We start from the raw sequence: 17,489 nt of genomic DNA on the forward strand, positions 1-17,489 counted from the left end.
GAGAAGATACTGATTTCCTCCCCAATTCAAGATTCCTGCCGAATCACACTGAAAGAAAGGATAGGGATTCTGATGGGTTCAAGAGGACTGCTCGCTCATTTCTTCTTGTCCTCTTTCCATTTCTTCCTGTTGAAATGTAGCTAGTTGCATCATATTTGTCAACAGTGGGAGTTTTCCATCCCAGGAGATATGTCAGAGGAGAGTGGAACCAGAAGACCCCTAAAAGCTCCTTCCAGTTCTAAGGCCCTGCGGACCAGTCCCTTAATCCTATTCCAAAGGACCACTTGTGGTTCAGAAGTAATTGGTGCAAGTCTCAAGAAACTGGACTTGGATATTTACCTCTCCTCCCACTCAGATGATCCAGCACATTGTGAGTTTGCTGGGCTAGATTGTGGAGGATGCTGGGCTTGACGAGGTTAGAACAAAATGGACAAACAAATGAAAACCCTTCTCTTCTTCTAGTGGTGTCTCTTCAGTAAGACCGTGACTCTTTGCAACTGCATGGATTGTAGCCCGCAAGGCTCCTCTGTCCATGGAATTTTCCGGGCAAGAATACTGCAGCAGGTTGCCATTTCCTATACCAGGGGATCTTCTCGACCCAGGGATCAAACCTGCGTCTCTCTCGTCTCCTGCATTGCCAGGTGGATTCTTTACCGCTGTGCCACCTGGGAGGCCTTGTCTTTTGATGAGAGGGTCTTAATTTTTGTGAAGTCAAATTTACTGATTTTCTGTAATGTAAATACTAGAATTTTGGGGTTATAGCTAAGAAATCTTTGTCTAGCCCTGGGTCACAAGGATTTTCTCCTATATTTCTTCTAGAAGTTTTATAGTTTTAGGTTTTATATTCAGAGTAAGATCTGTTTAGGATTATTTTTTCAATGTGATGTGAGGCATCAGTCGAAGTTCTTTGGTTTTTTTTGCAGTGTTCATCCAATTTTGTTCCAGAACAATTTGTTGAATAGGTCAACATTTTCTCATTAAATTGTTTTTGCCTGTCTTCAAAAATTGATTGATTATATATGTGGGATCTATTTCTGGATTCTCTCTTTTCCATTGATCTATCTGCCCATCATCACTATACCAATATCACACTAACTTGATTACTGTAGGTTTCAAATAAGTCTTGTGATCAGATACCATAATCTTCCAATTTTATCCTTTTTCAAAAGCATTTGGTTAATTCTAGCTCCTTTGTGTCTCCAAACTGGATGTAAATAGCCTAACGTGAGACACACAGAAACGCATCTAAACTTTTTACACCACACTTGTTATTAGTTCCTCAGGAAAGAGGATTCAGAGATAGATACCTACACTCATTAATTATACCTTTATTTAGAAGTATAGTATATAGGAATCTTGAAAGATAAGTCTTTAAGTAACTTGAAAGAAGAGAGGGAGAAGGATAGACAAGCTTCATGAAAGAGATGAAATTTATTGATATAATTTTGATAAGTAGGGTGTATATAAGCTGAGTTAGCACCTACAGAGAATAAAGGGTGCGCAGCACAAATTCCAATTAGCTTGGAAGAAAAAATGCATGAAGAAAGTGGTTTGTCTTCATATTGTAAAGGGTCTTGAGATGGTAACTGAGGAGTTTGTGCTTTATTCTCAGGACACTGAGGGGCCATGAAGGTTTTTTTCTGTGAGAGGGTTTTTAAGAGGGAGAGGATTGTTATGGCGGTTGAGCCAACAGCACTAACTTAAGTATTTCAAGCTCACATCCTTTTATAGATCCACTCACATCTCACCTGCTTGCTGTCGGAGTCAGGAGGAGGAGGGAGGGAGGGCTAGGACTTGTGGGAGAGGTTGACTGGCAGCAGGGCTTTAATTTCAATGGAATGTTTTCACGGCATCGCCTTTCCCTTCCTGAATGGATGGATGAGTGGAGTTTCCTTGGGAGTGTTTTTCTTGGGCACTTTCATTGGGTTTCAACTGAAAACACAGGATATTGGTATGTATCTTCACGGTTTAGGTTGAATTGCAGTCCACCCCCAAAACTTCCTTGAAGTTATCTTTTATCCAACCCTTCTCACTGTTCCAATGCCTACCAAACAGATTTATAGAATGTCAGAGCTAGAAAGGACCTCTGAGAACATCTGGACCATCCTTATCCTCTTACTCCCTCTGTTCTGTGAAGAAATGAAAATCAGAGAGTAACTCAGTTCCAATACCATGAATCTAATCACACCATTTACATCTATAAAACCCATCAGTGGTAGCCTGAAATCTTTAGCTAGGGTTACCCGGCATCCTGATTTGCCCAGAATGGTCTCAGTTCTTGCTTGTTGTGTTGTTGTTGCCTTGGTGCAGTTATTCATTGTAAACACTTTCACTTCCCAAAGTGAACCACCCTGAATGATACATTAAATGGTCCTCCCAAGTAATGCTTTCCAACATCCAGGCTGGTGTGGAGACAGGCATGGGGGTGGGTGGAGTCTCAGGGTTACTGAGGGGGGTTTGGATGCCCATCATGCTTACACAATTTCTCAATCAGCAGAGAGAAGAGTAAGACTATTACATTTTAAAGGTTCAAGAAGAATATTGGAATTTAGTATAGAAATCCCTTGCAAATATTGGGACACAATGACCTTCAGAATCCAGCCTTCCTTATCCAGCCTCCATCCTCCCCTGCTCATGTCCTAGTGCTCTGCTTCCCTCCTGTGGTCCAGCTCCGAGGGAGGGACAATTCATGGTGCCCTGACTCTTTTGTGTTGGTCTGGGGTTCTGTGCTTTTGAACACGTTTTCCTTCTGCTGGAAGATATGGACTGAGGCCACCAGCCTCAGCCCCTCTTGTCCAAGTGATAAAATCCCACACTTCCTTCACCACTCAGAGCCTCCACACCCCTGTCTCCCAAGCCACGCACAAAGCAGAAACTCTCCTTCTTCTGAGCCTTCTCACGCCCTGTGTTCTCTCCTTCCTACCGGTTGCTAACACTCTGTATTGGCTGTACTTGTTTACGTGCTTGTCTCCCTCCTGGACCGTGAGCAACTTGAGAGTACAGTGACTGGTGCAGTCCAGCCCCGTTGGGGAATGGGTGTGGTGTGGCGTGAGCATGAGGGCAGATTTGTGCATCATGCTTGTGTGTGCGCATGAGTCTGTGTGGCTCAAGGAGGTTTCCTGGAACCTTGGGTTCTTCTCAGGAAGCCAAAAACACTTCAGAACGAGTCAGCCTTTTTCCATGCACCTTCTTTATGAATTAAGCAGCATAAATCTCTGATCTATTTAAAAACAGGGAAAGGGAAGTCTGTAGAGACAAAAATAACTTTTTCAAGGTCACTGACTTAAGTGGTTGGCCCCCTGGGAGAGAAGCCTTGGACCCAGTTTAGCCCAGGGTGAGGGTCACCGGTGAGCTCGGCCTGCCTGTCTGTTCCCCTCAGAGGTAGGGGCTCCCTGCAGTGAGGCAGGCTGTGTGGGTGCCTGTCTCCAGACAGGGGCCTTTCCCGGGAGCTGGTCCAAGGCCACAGAGGCTGAGCAAAAGCCTGTGTGCTGTTTCTGGTGAGGAGGGCTCTGTTCTCAGTGGTTTACGTGTACAATTCCTAGAGCAGGGGGAAGACTGCAGCTGGCGCTGAAGTTACACCCCAGGTCCCAAGTAGCTTGGCAAATGGTAATGCAACCACTGAAGCAAAAGAAGATGGAGAGGGGCATCGGGGAGGGGGATGGGCTGAAAGAGAGAGATTGAGACACTGAGATTCTTAGGCTGTGGGGAGGGACCAGAGTCTAAGCTTTTGCTCTCAGAATAGCATAAATCACTCTCATTCTCTCTGTCTCTACCTCTCTCTTTCTGTTTCTCTCCACACCCACCACCAATTCAGCAACCCTCCTCTCCCCAACTCAGAGATTCTCTCCTCTTTCAGTCAGAAGTTGCAATGACTTTGGGCAGCCCTGGGTCCCTGATTCAAAATCTCCTTTCCTGCCTTCAACACCTCCTTAATTACACACAGGAACACTCTTCCGGAGCACGAAAAATGAGATATGGCTCGCACAGGACAGATGGGAAGGGAGTGGCTCCCACCTCAGAGAGATGTCACTCTCCAGGTGGGGCGGGGCCCAGACCAGCCACATCCACCGGGCGGGGATGAGAGGGGCTCGCCCCAGCTTCCTGAGGTAGGTGTCCTCCAGCTCTGAGTCTCAGATTCCACAGCCCCTCCCGGGTCAAAGAAATAAGGAGTCACAGGGAGGGGAGAGATGGTGGCTTGAAGGTGCCAGAAAAATGACAGCTGGTGTCAGGTAACTTGAACCTTGACACCTAGTTGCGTAGTCAGTCAGGCCTGGCCAGGGGCCTCACTCCATTAATTCTCTATCCTCCAACACAACTTCCTTCACAGCTCTGACCTTCTGTTGGGGTCCAGTGCCCCCTCCTCGCGGTCTGTCATGCCCACATTCGCCCTTCCACTTCTTGGGGTCACTTACCTCCCTCATCTACACACCCAACTATCCTGGAGTGTAAGGAGGTCAAAGGGTCCGCAAAGGCTTTAACCTGAGAGGGAAAAGAACTGGGGAGAGAGTGAGGGGGAGGGAGTCTCCAGTTTCATTTTGAAAGGCTGAGTTGGTAGTGGTGGGATCCTGGGAACAGGAACTCCCCCTTGGTCTCCAGGGAATCTGGCGAAAATCCAGGAAATGGATGGCTGCTGCTGTGGGGGCCACCCACAGGGGGACAGGGCCTTCCCAGAGCTCAGGAACCCAACATCAAGTTCTTGGGACCAGCCTGACAGTGCAGGACAGCCCAGTCTCCCTTCCTTCTCCTCTTCCCTTTCCACCTACAAGTTCACTCCAGAGTAGGGCTGGGAGAGAAGGGTACTGGGTGGGCATAGCAGGTGCTAAGACGGTTGTTGAATCAATGGTTAAAACATGAACCAGACAGAGAGGGGTAGAGGGAGACAAAGGAGGTCAGAATAAGAACTGGGCAGAGACTGGGGAGAAGGGTGGAGAAATGAGCAATTGAAAGGGGCTCTGTTTCTGAGGGCAGGTTAATGTCGACTTACAATCCATGGATCACAGCCATCTAACTGCAACATGGCATAAACAGTCTCGTAGTTCACAGGTCCATATGTATTGACCCTCATTCAGGGAGCAGGTCTCCTGGGAGGGCAATTCAGGGAACTCGGGTCTCAAAGTTGGAGGACTCCTGGGACTGTATGATCCAATGTTCCCATTTTACTGATAAAGAAACCGTAGTTAAATGAGGGCAAGTGACATTACCAAGGTCACAGTGAGTTGGGGCAAGATCCATCTCCAGGTCTGGTTCTGACTCCACCTGCACCCCTCTAGGGGATTTAAAGAGACAAGTTTTTCTTGGACCTTAAACTGATTGATGATTGTGACTCATTAGCACATGAAACTGGTCAGACCTGGCCTTTCTCTGCCTTCGCACTGGAAACCACACCCAGCCCTGGGGCTTCTTCTAACCTCTCTTCTCCCTCTGCTCTTGCCAAACTGCCTGGACTCTCCAGTCTTTCAGAAAAAAAAAAATGTGCTCATTTTGCTTGAATCACCTCAGAGGGCCCCCTTTTGAGTTTTTTTTTTATTTGTACCTGAATTCTTCAGAGATGGAGAGACTGGCGTCTCACTCTTACGTCTCTCCACAGTGACACAGCATGAGGACACAGTGGGCACTCAGTGAGGCTTCTTTCAGTGCTGCAAGGAAGCATGGAAAAGATGAAGACCAGATCTCTAGACAGCCTGTGGAGCCATGAGCTTTACAAACTTTGTTGATGGATTTTCTTAGAAAAACCCTGGAAGCCATGGTCTGGCAAGTAGAAGTGCCTTTATGTGCCTGTTAGACAAACAAAAAGTACTATTAGATCTTCATTTATACTCAGATATATGCAAAGAACAGAAGTAGGTTCTCAAAGCAATTTAGAATCAAGTCGATAGACAAGATTTAGGGAATGGGGAGTCCAGCTGGAGCAAGCTTGTGAACCCCTCCTTGTCTTTTAATATTCCTTTCCAGAGATGTAAGCACAAACTTCCTTCAATAGCAATTTATGACTTATTTCACATCCAGTCTATTTCTGGAGTTCATATCTCACATCTATAAATAGTCAAGAACAGTTGTGTGGACATGTGGACATCATGTGAATTTTGGGTTTGATGGCTCTTTAGGAGTGGGATCTGCAAAAATTACATATTCAGCTACTTAAATGTTTCAACCAAGAAGAAAAAGAAAAAAATGAGGAATGACCTTCAACTGTACTTCAAAAATGTCAGCTCAGTTGATCTTACAAGGTCATAACCAAAGTCAAGGAGGATTTTAGAGGTTTCCAGCCTTGGCTTGTTATAGCTCATAGAGTTTCTTATAATTTCAAGTAATTTCATAGGTGGCTCAAGATACAATTAAATTTACTTTAGCTGAAATGTTTATGTACACACGTATCCCATGTGATGCCTGATTATGTACATTTGACTTATATCACTATTGCTAGCAGTTGGCTTGCAGGATGATAACTACCAAGAAATCAAACAATAAGTAAACAACTCATACCCAAATGTTGCAGGTCCCTGGAATTACTTTAAAAGAAAAAAAAATATCAAATAAAAAAATAGAAAACATTTTTTTTTACAGAGAGGAAAATTACTATTAAAGGAAAGTAGTAAACAGAAGCAAAATCCCAAAAGCTTTCAATGCTTGATTATAGTTGCTCATAGTGTTTAAGGATATGTGTTCATAGTGCTTAAGGAAAATGAAGTTACATGACTTTCATTACTTGCATAAGTCACTGTGTAAGTGGGATAACGAAGATGAAGCTGGGACCTGGGTTTTAATTGTGTCAGTGAGGGCAGTGGGAGCTATGGAAGATTCAGATGGGAGGAGGAAGAAGAGGGAGCTGTGTTTTAGCAGAAATATCAGTAGTTCAATGGCAAGAGATGGACAGAATTAGAGCAAAGGCAAAAATCCAATTCTGAGGAGTAGCAATCACTGATGTGCAAAATACTGATGATACTTGAGCTGGGGTTGACACTGAGATAAGCAGTGGTTTGAGAGAGAATTATCTAAGCTCTTGGTGGATGATGATAGCAGGTAGGTGCTGGGGGAAGGGAGAAATGAAATAACCCTGAGCCTGGCTCTCTGAGGGGTGATGATCATTAGACCTTCCCATGCTTCTCTGGCCGGTATGGTAGTCATGGGCCACAGGCATCTGCTGAGCACTTGAAATGTGGCTGATCTGAATTGAGAAGTGCTCTCAGTATGACAGACACCTCTGTCAAAAACTTCAGTTCAGTTCAGTTCAGTTGCTCAGTCATGTCTGACTGCAACCCCACGGACTGCAGCACACCAGGCTTCCCTGTCCATCATCAACTCCCGGAGCTTACTCAAACTCATGTCCACTGAGTCAATGATGCCATCCAACCATCTCATCCTGTCATCCCCTTCTCCTCCTGCTTTCAATCTTTCCCAGCATCAGGGTCTTTTCAAATGAGTCAGTTCTTTGTATTAGTTCCCCAGAACAGAAAGTCAAATACCCCATTAATAATTTTGCACATGAATTACATACTGAAGTAATATTTTGGATATATTGGATTAAATATTATAATTAATATTAATGTTTCTTTGTACTTCTAAAAAATGTAGCTACTGGAACATTTTAAATCACACATTATTCTCTATTAGGCATCACTGATCCAGTGGTTTCCCATTGCTCTTAGGGTTGGACACAGATTTGTCACTGAGACCATCAAGGTCCCCTGTGACCTGCCAGCTCTCCCGAGGCTGAGTGAGGGCCCCACTCTCCTTGGTCAGCATGTTTCAGGCATGTAGCCTTGCTGTTCACCCAGCACGCCACTGCTTTTTCTTGATGCAGGACTTTCCCTGCCATGTCCCTACCCGTCATGTTCTCTCCTGAGATCTTGACTCGCTGAATCCTCCCACCTTTCACAGTCTTCTCTAGAGGACATCTCCCTCCCCAGGGCTATCTCATGCCCTACTTTAATTTCCTCAGAAGACTTCATCAGTATAGAAATTACCTTGTTAATTTCTTTGTGTAACGTTTTGTTGTCTCTTTCCTCCTGACTACAGCTTAAGTCCTTAGAAACCAGGGACCCCCTTCTGCCTTATTGTCCTTTGTAGCTCAAGGCCTGACACACAGTGGGTATACAATACATATTTGATAAATGATTGAATTGACAAATACAGAACCATGGACAAGGACTCCTGGCTAGACCAGCATAGGGTATTGGGATGATGGCTTTCAGCACATTTCCTCCTATATGGTCCACACGCCATAGCCCTCTCTAGACTGTGACTTCCTTGAAGGCCTTCGCATCTGTTCACCACTACATCTCCAGGGTTCCCAGCCCACCCCTGTGTGCAAGGTGAAAGCTCAGAAGATATCTATGGAATGAACACATGAATACAAAACCAAGGCTGGTGCCCTAGACCCCACATCTTCCTGCAGAAAACAAAGAGATTTCATCAGTTTTCTTTGAATCAGCTTCTACCTTGAATATTTCTGGTGCTTTGCGAACTGTGGAGAAGTTTTTAGTAACTGTATTCATGAAACAGCAGCAAATGACATTGGTCCTCTTTGTGGCCCTGGGTATCACAGTCAGCCATTTACAGAACTTGCCAGGTCAGCCAGAACAGACATTTTTGACCTTCACTGACCGGGTCTGCAAAATCAGGTTGGGTTTTTTGTTTGTTTGTTTTGGTTTAACTGGCCTTCCTGGCTTCAGGAGTCCCCTCCTCAGTGAGGTGTTCCCTGATCATTCATCCCAAATTAGGCCTCAGGCACACTTCTGTCCCTTCTATCACAGCACTTGATTTTAGTTGCTCCTTAGTATTTACCATGAGCTGATGTTCTCTCTTTCATTTATTTATTTTCTTTTTCGGTTGTCTTCTCCGCAGTGGGATGTGTGCACTTTGAGAGCCGAGGCCTGGCCGGTCTTGTTTGTTGTAGAAACTCTGGTGTCTGGAACGGTGTTGGCACAGAGTAGGTGCTGCATGAATCCCCGGTGAATGACTAACTAGTCAGCTGCAACCAAGAGCTGCTTTGTGGACCAGTGACCTACTGGTGCCAGACGCCCCCTCACTTCTGGTACTGCATCCTGAGCTGCAAGTGAACTCAACAAACTCTCTCTTCTGAAGAAAGAGAGAGTATTACCCTTAGGTAATACATGCTCATTGCAATCTAACACAAAACTGGGATGCAAAACACCAGTGGTCACAGACAGGAAAGAAAAGCCCAAACAAACTATACCAGGAAATTTAGCAACTGCTTTGTGGCTCGGGGGACGTTTTGCTTACAGAGACTGCATTGATCTTGTTGCAAACAGCCACATTGTCCTGGCAGCTGTTATGGTGTGGCTGCCTCCATGGATGGTACTTTGGAACCTTCTGTTACACCCTTAGACACTTATATCCACTGGTTTCTCTGGGTCATGGTGTGACTCATTCACCTACTAAAGAATGATTCCTAAACCAGCCCACACAAATATGATCTTCAAAATTGAATACTTTTCCTCTTAAAGTTTAGGATTTTCCCATTCTCTTTCTAACTTTGGGTTCTGAGAAGTTCCTGGTAGTTCATTAGTGCCGAGAGTCACTAAGCTTTACATGTAAAGAAACCTTGCCTTTGACTGCATCAATTCTGGCACTCAGTATACAGGAGGAAGGAAGGGACTTCCGGTTCTCATGCCCTGGGAGACTCGGTTACATGTCTAAGACAGAAAAGCGGGAATGAGGACAACAGATTTCCAGCAGTTCCAAAGTGGTTCTGCTATACATGTGGCAAAAGTGCATGGACTGCTGAGACTAGATCCAGGTTTAATTTGCCCTTGAAAGTCAGCAGGGAAAGGCAACCACAGAGACAGGCTTTAGGAAGTACAGCTCCATTTCTGTCCATTTCAAAGTCTGGTCCATTTCTGCAGAAAATGAGGGAAGTGTGACACTCCAGCCAGAAGAGGAGGGTTCCAGAGACCCACCTGGCTCTCTCTAGCTGCCACTTTGGCCAAACCATCTACTCCCTTTGAGACGAACTGTCCACATTTGCTACGAGGATTACATGTTCAGTCCTACTTACCTACATCGATTGCTTTTGGGATTAAATGAGGATGTTTGTGAAAGCATTTTGTGAAACTTAAATTCAAATTATTCAAATGTAAGTTGCTATTTTTATTAATATCCTCTTTCTTATTATACTAGTACTGTACACCTTCCTGAATGACTTCTGTACAGCAGCCATTGATTGTGCCACTTACGACAGGTAGAGAAAAAGTATGTTGCTTTTGCCTCCAACAGTCGCAGAGTCTGAGCTGGGGAGACAGATAAAGAAACACTCTAATCCAGTGTCATCAGTGCTGTGTTAAATGCTCCAGGAGTGGGGAAAAGGGGAGGTAGGCGTCAGAGTCAGGATTTGGAGGCCTCAAGATGGGCTTCTGGAACCAGGTGAATTGAGCAAAGTCTTGAAGGATACATAGGTAGGAGGTCTCTGGATGGAAAGTGGAGGAGGGATTCTTCCAGCACAGGGGCGGGCAGGGGGGTGGTGCTCATGGTACTGGTGCAGCTTTGCATGCCGAGGAAATGTGGATGGGGTACTGACTTCTTGTAGGCAATAAGGCAGGAGGCCAGGAGTAAACCATGTAAGTATCTCTGGTGGTGGAGGCAATAGGAAGCCTTTGGAAGTGTTTTCTCAGAGATGTGGTTGTTTGGATGTGTGGCTGAAGTGTGTGGTTGATGGTTGGAGGGAGGCAAAACTGAAGGTGAAGAAACCAGTCTGAAGGAGATGAAAGCAACGAAACTCCTGCACAAAGGCAATGACCGAGGGGAAGCTTTATGGCTCCTCGTGCCCCATGGGCGGCTGGGAGGAGACTGGTGGTGGGGTTGAGGAAGACACACTGACTGGGAAAACAGAGGCAGGACACCTCCCGGGGTGGGGGCCTAAGGACTGTCACGTGGAGACGGCCCACAGGCAGCTGGGTCCACAGTCTGGAGCTCAGGGCAGAATCTGGGACTGAAGATACCAGATTTGATGGTCTTCATGCAGATGCCTAGTGGGTCTTCACGCTGTGGGTGATGGAGTGACAAGAGGAAAAGGACATGGATAGATTTTTCAAGTACAGTGACCTTAATGGGTGGGTCAAGGGGGAAAAGTCCCATGGTGGATGTTGAGAAGTCATCAGAGAGGCTGGAGGAAGTCAGGAGAAACATGTGCCACAGGGGTGCAGGAAGGAGGGAATTTCAGGATGGAGTCTGCACATACTCAGAACCTCACAAGTGTTGACGAGGAGAGAACAAAAGAGGGACCGTTGGATTTGTTCACTGAGGGAGGGGCACTCAGGAGTCTGGCTGCACAGGTAACAGGGAGAGAGAAAGGAGGCAGGGGGCTACTAGCTAGATTCTAGGACCCTTGGTGAAAAGGGAGGACAGCAGCCCAAGGTGGAGAGAGGGTGCAGGGTGGGGGAAGTTGGCTCTGAAAGATGGTAGAAAAATAAATGTATTTACATACAGCAGGGAAAAGTAAAAATGAGGTTGAAAATTTAGGAATAAGAGCTGATGTTCTGTGGACCACCTCCCTGGTGAAGTGGAAAAGGATCCACAGTCCCTGTGAAAGAAGGGAAGGATGGAGCCAAGTGAAGGTAAGCCTAAGGGGAGAAGGCAGGACCTGCCAGAAGGAGAGCCATTAGGACCAGAGGACTGAACAGTGGGAGAGCCTATGGCACCCAAGGAAGGAAGAGCCAATGGGGGCAGAGCATAGGTCCTCACTTTCCAGCCCAGGGACCCACCCACATCTGTCATCCCCATACTGCTTCCCATCCTACTCACATCTGGGGTGGGCAAAGTGATGCGTCATCCATCCATAGGCTCAAAAGAAAAGCAGAACCAGGCAATGGTGGCAGCAGGGGGTTCATTCAGACACTGCAGGTAGAGGGGCATTTATTTTAAAAAGAACAAGTTTCCAGAGAGAACAGTGGGAACGCTGAGGAGGGACTTACTCAGAGGAGGGAAGCACAGAGCCAAGATCTGGACTCCCAGCTGGAGGCTTTACACTAAACATGCAAACTCGATGTATTAAAAATGTTTTCCAATTTTCCATCTCTTTTACCTGATGTTCTTTCTCAGGCCTTTATCAAGTGTACTAGAAAAGCTTTTGTATACACATATATCAATGTATGTAAAACATACATATTTTAGAAAACTTAAGAATTTTGGCCTAGTTGAAAAATTTATGACATTTTGATTTCACATGTTTGACTTAGTATGAATAGAATGCTAGATTTCTAATTTAAAAAAATAGATACACAACAATTAACAGAGTTTTACTGTATAGCACAGGGAACTATAGTCAATATCTTATAATAACCTATAATGGAAAATAATATGAAAAATAATATATATGTGTAACTGAATCACCTAGCTGTGCACCTCAAACATTGTAAGTCAACTTTCTTCAATAAAATATAGTATGCTAATAAAAAATTAAGTTGAATTCAACCCCATATCAGGTTAGAGACTAGTTGCCATATCCCCAAATGATCAATTGCTCAAAATCCAGCTTCTATTTTTAAACTAGTGTATGCATGTAAATATGACTACAGCCTCAGATTTTTGATATAGGAGCTGTGCGAATATTTGAGGCAAGAATGGCATTTCAAGTTATCCTTTATGAACTTCTCCCAGCATTAAAATGTCTCTTCTTTGGATGGATACTCCCTATTTTAAACTTAAAATGCAGTCTCAACGAGATCACAGTAAAGTAGGTTCCGACTTCTCTAGATGATCATAGTTTATGCTCCTTTCCCATAGTTTATGCTCCTTTCCCATCGGCCCTTCCCCCCAACTCCAAAACAGGAAAACAAAAGTAAACCAAATGAGCCTACAGTTTCAGAGCTTTTTAGAGGCTTGTTCACCTCTATAAGGTATTAATGGCCAATTTCACAGTTACTTTGCTACATAGAGTTTCAAGGGAAATATCTATTTGATTCTGCAAGATTCTACAATATTTGTACGAAAATAATCATATGGGCCCTAATTATGGAAGAGACACAGGGAAGAATAACTCTGTGTTCGAGACCATTTGTTCTTCACAAATGTGGTATATGGGAAGCCTTCCTTTAGGATTTGTATCTCATTCCTGACCCTGAGTATCTGTTAGGTATTCGCTAAAATGAAAAAATGCCTTGAGTACTTTACTCCTAAATGTCACACAGGATTCTGCTTCTGAAACCAATTTGATATGGCTTTTACCCTCTCCTGCCCCCTTAAGGAATAATATTCCTGTTCTACATTTTGATGCCTTATTGACACATTTTTATGGGAAAAGCTAATAGAAAAAAAAAAACTTCCCTGGTGGTTCAGATGGTAAAGAATCTGCCTGCAATGTAGAAGACCAGGGTTCAATCCCTGGGTCGGGAAGATCCCCTGGAGAAGGAAATGGGAACCCACTGCAGTATTCTTGCCTCAAGAATTCCATAGACAGAGGAGCCTGGTGGGCTACAGTCCATGGGGTCACAAAGAGTTGGACACCGATGAGCAACTAACACACATTGGGGGCTTATGTGCCAAGCACCACTCCAAATGTTTTGCCTGCATTTACTCATTTCATCCTCACAATCCTATGAAATATCACCTGGGGAGGTACAAATACCACCTTATGGTACAAAGAAGGTACAGAGAAGTAATTTGCCTGGACTTACAACCTCAGCAACCTGAAGCCAGATCATGTGCTTTGGCTCTAGTTTTTGGCCTCCAAGCCAATTCATATACCTGAAAATTTCAATGCAACCATAGCAAACTTCCTGGAATTCCCCAAACTGGACTTACACATTTACCTCTGTCTGTGTTTCCCTTCCCATTCCCATCTCTTCCTTTACCGCATCTGTCAGGTCTCCGCTTCAGGTGCCAACGCTCTGAAGACCTTACCTGGCTTACTCTCCAATCAGAATCCATCTCTTTGTTCTTAGGTGCCCTTTGTTGAAACTTTGCTGGCATGTCCCACATCAGGCCTGGGATGAATCACTTGGATGTTTGTCTATCTCCCTAGCTAAACTGAGAGCTCTGGGAGGGCAGGGGGTGAGTGGGTCTTAATGTTATCTTTTTAGCGCTTGCAGGGGGCTTGCTGGGCACTCAGTAGGTGCTAGGGTTTTCGGATATGAGAATCATTTGTTTTAAGGAGTCGCGAGGTGCCGTCGGGCGGCTGTGTCTTGTCTGGGACGACGGTGTGGGCTGAGCCGCCCTGGTCCGGCCGCTCTCCACGCCGGCCCCCACCCGCCCTGGCCTGGCTTGCCGCTTGGCAGGGCTCCGGCGGCCGCGAGGGCCTCTGCTGCCCCGACACTGGCCTCGGCCCAGTTTCCCGGCTTCTAAATGCGGCCCAGAGCTACCGGGGGAACTGGAAAAACACTGGCAGGAGGCCCCACCCCCGGGCCCGGCGGGTCGGGCGGCCGCGTTTCTGCGGCTAAGGGCCTGCTGCTTGGGAGGCGCTGGGGCCCCGGGCGGGGAAGCGGGGGAGGCGGCCGGGCGCGGGCGGCTGCCTGCCTGTCAGCGGGAGCGGGCGCGGGCTCGTGTGTCAGCGGCTCCCTCCTCCCTCTCCCCCCGCCACCGCCGGCCGGGCCTCCCGGCCTCCCGCCGCCGCCGCCGCCGCCCGCTCCCCCCGCGGCCTGGCAGGCTGCCGGCTGCACAGGCGGGGGTTCGCGCCGTTCTCACGACCTCTCAGGTTGCCTGAGCTCATCTGGGAGCTATTCATTTCCTGCCAGAAAGCAGCCGGGCCTGCTAAGCAAACCACCTTGGCCGCAGGGCCGCCGGGGCTGGCCCGGCGTGGCCGCCCCGGCCTGCTCCCCGCCCGGGCCGCGAGCCGCTGCGGCCTCCCTGGAACCCCCGGCGGCCCCGGCGGGCGCGCGGCGGGGGCAGCTTGGCCGCCCATCTGGTTGCACTTAGGAGCCGGGGAGGAAGCTAGCAGCGGGTTGTTACCGGCCAAGGGGTGTGGGAAAAGTTAATTGACTTTAATGACAGGTTTCCCGGGACGGCGGTGACGATGAGGGGGTCCAACTTAACCCCTAGGTCCCCACTCCAGCAACACGTGGGATGGAATGGGGCGCGCGGAGGGGGCGCTCCTCCCAGTGGCGGCAACTTGCTACTTAGAGAAGGATCCCGACTCTAGACCTAGGAGAGCCAACCACCCCCCGCCCCGCTTCCAGTTCAGCGCCTTTCCAGCTCCGGATGCTGCCGGGCACGGCGGGGGGCCCGAGCCCGGGAGGGTCTCCATTGAGAGGCTAATGCAAGCGGCGGCAAGGCCGGCGGCCCGCATCCGGACATGGAGATTGGAGCCGCACCTTATCGGGAGCCACCGGCACCGCCCCGGGGCGGAGGAGAGGGGCTGCTGGGTGCGACTCAAGATTGTGTAATTAGTTCTGGCCCGAAGGATCCTGATGTGGGCTAGACTGAAGCTTCTCCTCTCCCCCAGCTAATTACTGCCCAAAGAGCCTGGGTGCAGGAGAGTACAGGGCGTCAGAAGTAAATACACTCTTTTCACGGACTTGGAGATGTCCCGGAGAAGGGAAATGACTCACCCAAAGAGATACAGTGAGGTTGACGGCAGAACCGGCATAAGAGCCTGAAAATCCCCACTGGGGCCTAGGGTCCCCCCTTTCTTTTCGTTTTGTACGGAAATGCCTCATCTATTAGTTTAAACACAAATTTCGGGGGGGGAAAGACCACTTTCAAACTACAAATTATTTTCAAACGAACAAATGTTTACGTCTTTTAACATTATCACTCCCCTCAATATCTGTGTACTTTTAATATTAATAAAAATCCGCTTTTTCCCGTTGTTCCCCTACAGCACAGGGAAGATGAAGAGATTGAGTTTTGAGTTGATTTAATGATTGCACTGTGTGTGTGTCAATTTTTAAGAATATAAATATTTTTATAAAAATGAGATCCTGTTGTCTCCCTTATTTCTACCAGGACACTTCCAGTGGAGCCAGAGGACAGATTTACCAAGTGAAGCATTTGAGCTTCACTTGTGTCTTAAAAGAGCAATTGTTATTATGTCTGTGTTTAAACAGGAGAGAAATGGCAGGAAAATGATATGATAAAGAAGGGTGTGTGTGTATGTCTATTTCTTTGGTGGGAATGTATGTTGAGCACCTTTCACAGAGGCAAAATGAGGCAAGTAGGAGCCAAAATCTTTAAAGTATTTTTTAAACCTTTCACTCTAGATCTGAAGCTGGATGGAAGCTATTTGAGTAGAAAACTGACTGCTGTCTGCTAGATCATTCCAGTGATAGAGCCGCTCTCCACACTGGCCTGTGGGAAAGGCCAGCCAGGCAGGGGAGAGGTAAAGCTTTTGAAATAAGACAGAAAATCGTTGGCTTTATCTTTGTTAGGAAAGCTTCAAAGATTGATCTCTCCCGCCTCATCCTTCTCCTCCCAGAAGCCCTTCTAAGAGAAGGGGGGGTGGGGGCGGTGAGAGCAGGCTGGCGGGAGGGGCCGGGCCGGGAGGAGGACTGGCCGGCGGTGCGGGAGGAGGGCGCGCCCGCCAGACCCACAGCGCGGCTGATGTGTCTGGTCTCGCAGGGCTCGTGGTTTTCATTTCCCCAACACCTGGATGCAGTCAAACACCTGGCCAAATCTGACAAAATCTGACAAGCCTTTGTGATGGGATTTGGAAGAAATTCCCTGCAGATCCTGGCACAGTTTAAAGCTGTCCGCTTTGAGTTAGGACTTGTTAAGGAGGGTTATGTGAGCTGAAACCCGAGACAACCCTTTTGCTTCTATCTGGAGCCCACATCTTGCCTGGAAATGGGGCATGACCAAGCAAAGGGGTCGCTTGCTGTTTGTATTAAAAGGGGAAGATGGCCTGTGTGCTTGCCAGGACGGCCTCCACATGCTTTCTCTATTAGAGCCAAGCACAGAAACTTATCAAAAACATATGTCCGGTGTTAATCATCTGGACTGGGGCTCCACTTGGGAGTCTAACTAGCTGTTCCTTGGCAGAAGGAATCTGTTGACCTTCTCAGCTTGCTTGAAGAGGGTGCAGAGAGGCATTTCAAACTTTTAGGTGCTGGTACAGAAAATGTCTAGCTGCAAGGATTGACTAATTAGATAAAGACTCCAACACTTGAAGGCTGGAGCTGCAGCTATGAAGACGGTTTTTACTTGGATGCTGGTGAGATACCCTAGGGCAGGAGCCACCCTTAAATGTGCAGTGGGGACCTAGTACTGGGTTGATTAACTTCATGAATTCAGCCCCCTTCCATCTTCCTCAGGAGCCAGTATGAGAACCAGGACTGAATGACTTTACCCACCTGCAACTAAAAAGGTTTTTGAAATCTTTTAAGAGACTGACCACAAATTGACCAAGGAAGCCATAACAGATGGGTTCTCACAAATGAAATGGAATTTAGCTCAAGGAGCCAGTAAAAGGCTTGATGGGTTTTTTTAAATTTTCTTTTAATAACAAAAGGAGCCAATTCCTAAATTCTCAGATTATGTGTAATTCAAATTCTGGCAAGACCTTCATTTTTACATATTCTGAAATAATCAATTCTAAGACA

General features: G+C 46.8%; 1 long non-coding RNA gene across 1 annotated transcript; it reads left to right on the forward strand.

The window, feature by feature from the left end:
• The first annotated feature begins 270 nt into the window (after positions 1-270).
• On the forward strand, positions 271-10,038 carry LOC129644871 (uncharacterized). Its single transcript, XR_008711025.1, has 3 exons — positions 271-370; positions 8,845-9,106; positions 9,867-10,038. It is a non-coding gene; the product is annotated as an uncharacterized LOC129644871 (long non-coding RNA).
• The last annotated feature ends 7,451 nt before the right edge of the window (positions 10,039-17,489 follow it).

Source organism: Bubalus kerabau, chromosome 2 (assembly GCF_029407905.1).
Source record: "Bubalus kerabau isolate K-KA32 ecotype Philippines breed swamp buffalo chromosome 2, PCC_UOA_SB_1v2, whole genome shotgun sequence".
Taxonomy (NCBI): Eukaryota; Metazoa; Chordata; class Mammalia; order Artiodactyla; family Bovidae; genus Bubalus; species Bubalus kerabau.